This window comes from Dipodomys spectabilis, unplaced genomic scaffold (genome assembly GCF_019054845.1).
Source record: "Dipodomys spectabilis isolate Male_0828 unplaced genomic scaffold, ASM1905484v1 ptg000081l, whole genome shotgun sequence".
Taxonomy (NCBI): Eukaryota; Metazoa; Chordata; class Mammalia; order Rodentia; family Heteromyidae; genus Dipodomys; species Dipodomys spectabilis.
Genome location: NW_024870758.1, coordinates 18,446,914 through 18,451,001, shown reverse-complemented (window position 1 = coordinate 18,451,001; position 4,088 = coordinate 18,446,914). Strand labels below are relative to the sequence as shown.

General features: G+C 38.3%; 1 pseudogene; it reads left to right on the top strand.

The window, feature by feature from the left end:
• The first annotated feature begins 243 nt into the window (after window positions 1–243).
• LOC122110820 lies at window positions 244–854 on the top strand (annotated as a pseudogene).
• The last annotated feature ends 3,234 nt before the right edge of the window (window positions 855–4,088 follow it).

Below are 4,088 nucleotides of genomic sequence, written 5' to 3'. Positions count from 1 at the left end.
TCTGGAAACCTTGAGCTATTTAGAACATAGTTTGGTGTTAGTCCTACTCTGGCACCTTCTTCTTGGCATATTCTACACCTTTCATCTGAAGATGAAATCTTCAGATCTATTTCAGGACAAGTTTCTTCTCTCTTTTAAGATTATAACAAGTGGCCAGCGGCCTTCTCTCAGAGCAGAGCTGCCATAGGCGCCTCGCCGCTTTCCGGTGGGGCGCAGGGTATGCAGCTGCCAGTCTCCGACGGCATGTCAGAGAGCGGGGCTCCAGGGCCGCAGGAGGAGAACCTGCAAGGCTCCTGGGTAGAACTGCACTTTAGCAATAATGGGAACGGGAGCAGTGTTCCAGCCTCAGTTTCTATTTATAATGGTGACATGGAAAAAATTCTTCTGGATGCCCAGCATGAATCTGGATGAAGTAGCTCCAAGAGTTCTCACTGTAACAGCCCACCTCGCTCACAGACACCACAGGACATCACCAGGGTTTCTGAAGTGGACACGCACAGCATTGGGGAAAAAAAAAACAGCTCTCAGTCTGAGGAAGATTATATTGAGAGAAGGGGAGAAGTTGAAAGCATCTTGAAGAAAAACTCAGATTGTATATGGGATTGGTCGAGCGGGCCAGAAAATATCCCCCCAAATGAGTTCCTTTTAAAGCACCCGAAGCACACAGCTCCGCTCAGCATGAGGAACACCAGCGTCATGAAGAAAGGGGGCATATTCTCAGCTGAGTTTCTCAAGGTCTTCCTTCCTTCTCTGCTGCTCTCTCATCTGCTGGCCATTGGATTGGAGATCTACATTGGAAGGCGCTTGACCCCTTCCACCAGCACCTTCTGATGGAGCGCCGTGCCAACCTGCTCGCAGTGGGAATAGCGTGGGAGCCAGCACAGCTGGAGAGCCACCGTGGTCGCGTGGTCTGAGGGCGGCTGCACCACTTGTGTTTGTTTAACTTGGTAGATGGAAGAACAGACGTTGAACTCATGCTGACCTGTCTCTATACTGGGATCAATGGACAAGCATGTCAGACGGATGCTTACTGTAAGCTTTGGTAGTAGGTTTCCTTTGGGTATTAGATATAGTTTAAATAATTGTAATGAACAAGTCATGATGTATGCACTATTTAAAAATTATCTGTAACCTTAATTCAGCTGATACACCTTATATTTCAAAAGATGAATAACGTTGATAGTCAACTCACTACATTAAGAAGTTTGTCTGAAAGGAATATTGTGGCCTTATAATTAAACTATGATAGAAAATACGATGTATGTAATTGAAGTGAAAGCTGGTTGTCTATAAAGAACACTTGACCATGTGAACCATGCAGTACAAAATAGTAGCAAGGAACGTGTGCAGACGCCCGTGTAGTCCGCTCCTTGCAGTGAGACTCCAGCCTGGCGGTCAGGCAGCCGCCCCTCCACACTTAGCTGTCTGCTAGGTTGCAGCATGAATCCCTTGTGTGCAAGTTTTGTGTGCTTTTAGCAATCATCTGTACTGTAAGCAAATTGTTTTCTTTGAAGGACTGGACATAGTAAAACCATGAATCTTTCAGTGAATATTGAAATGAGTTAATAAAAAAAAGATTATAACAAGTATATATATTCGATCAAGATAAGATCAAAACAGTAAATAAGCATCTCATTTATCTTGCTCTTTTGTTCCTTTTTTATCTTGTTTTGTTTTTCTTTTTGTAGTAATTGTAAGAAATAAGTGGGTTTTTCCTTATAACAAAAAAGTATAACTCCTTCTAAACAATTTCAATTAAGTAACATATAAGTGAGATTATGTGTTCCCAAATCAGATATCTCTAAATTCACTTTATTTTTTTTAACTTTTGACTTAGCACATGAGTGACTTGGTTTCAGAATTCACACAGAGAAGCCAGGTGAAAATGGTTTTATTGGTATATCCTTCATATTTCTTCCATTTGTTCTGTCAAATCTCTTCATATATCGAAGCCCTCATATCATAAGCCAATGTAACCTATTGTTATTTTGTCTACTTTTCAAGAGGAAAAATAAATATTTACCAGAGCATCATCTTATCACTTCCAAAAGTTCTTCACCAAAAAGGAAGAAGGAAGAGTGAACAAATGCAATCATTCTATTCAGTAGAAGCTTACCAAAGCTTACAGTAAGCATCCGTCTGATATGCTTGTCCATTGATCCCAGTGTAGAGACAGGCCAGCATGAGTTCAACGTCTGCTCTTCCATCTACCAAGTTAGGAAAGCCGAGTTTACAGAACAAACAGAAGTGGTGCAGCCACTCTCAGACCACGATGGCGACCACAGTGGCTCTCTAGCTGTAGAAAATGGTGAAAATGACTTGTGGAACTTGTGGAAAAGGATAGCAAGGGGAAACAGGGAGGAAGGTAATGGAAGGGGTGACATAGTCCAAAAAAAGAAATGTACTCATTACCTGACTTATGAAATGGTAACCACCCCATGTACACTTTAATAACAATAATAAAATTAGATATAAAAAGTTCTGTACCATTATTAAAGAATATAAAATGCCAAGCTCTCATTTGAAAATACAAGTAATTTTCAATAAAGCAACTGAACTGTAGAGCAATCGATTCTCTGTCTTCTATAAGATTTAGGCACTTATGCTTCAATAAAGTCTATTACTGAGAAAGCTTCTTTTCAAAAGCATATCCTGGAATTGTATTTTTAAATGATTCCATTATCATTTTATGAAACCATCTTGAATCTTGTCACCTTTGACAACAAGATAACATGGACTTATCATGAACTTCCTAAAGACCAAGAACTAAAGACAGCAAAGTCAAATTCAAACAATTCACCATTTAAGTGCTCAGATAGGGAAGAATTGTGGTGCAATGATTAAACCTTTACAAATAGCTTTAAGAAATGTTAAAGTTACTGCCTTCCTGACATTTTTTCAGAGATGTCAAAGTATTTTAAGTAATAATACATACATAGTTATTATATGCCACATAGTTTTATAAATCTATAAAATTAAAACCCAAATTTCCCTAAACCTTGGAGTGATATACTCTTATCTCTATTTTATGGATAATGAAACCAAGACACTGAAAGTCTAGCTCACTGAAGGTCACAGGAGCTTTCTGTCAACCATTACAAATGCGTGAGGTAAATCAATTTATAAAGAGGTTTATTTTTGTTCACAGTTTTGGAAGTTTCAATCTATATAGAGTTTTCCCATTGCTGTGGGGCCATGAAGACACAGCAGCATGTCATAGTGAAAACACAGGGTGGAGCAAAACCACTTACCTCTGAGGCAGGAAAATGAGAGACTAAGAGAAAAAGGCCAGTATCTACCATCCCTTTCAAAGCTACACCCCAGTGATCTGAAGACCTCCAAACAAGCTGCATGTTTTTGAAGGGTACAACACCTCCCAACAATGCAATATATAAGCCTGGGATCAAACCTTAACTTGGAGCCTTTGTGGCATACTTCAAAAACAAACTATAACCTGAAGAAGAAAATGTTGCATCCTGCTTCACATCTTGGCCATTTGGATCCTCTCTGAAGTCACTTGGTGTTTGCATGGGTTTGAGGTTTATTTATTAATTATTAATATTTATTATTATTATTAATTTTAAGTTAAAATGCTGCTTCTGCATTACAAAGACATTTGTTTACATCAAAAGCAACATACCCTATCTGAGGGATTCAGTTGCAAATTTGGGCTCCTTCACCATCATACCTGAAAAAGAAGCCAAATACCAGAAGGAAGATAGCTAACATTTGTGAGAAATGTTGAAAGATCATTTATATCCATTTTGTTATTTTAATAGTTGTATTAAACCAGACATCTTTATTTCTGCCTAATGATGTGTAACTCAGAAATACTAAGCAACCTAAAACCATTCAATAGTAGGACTAAAAATCAAAAGCAGTCTCATTCTTTCTGCCATTCATTACCACTAGAAACTCAAAAACCCTAAACTGACACATAAAATAAGCTCTCTAAATAAAAATATAATTTTCTCAAATCATAGTATCTTCAGTCTATTGCTATTTCTATATGGACTGGATAATAGATTCAACTCTGGAGTCTATCAGATTTTAATGCTTACATTGTTTTTTATTGTTATTGTTTCCAA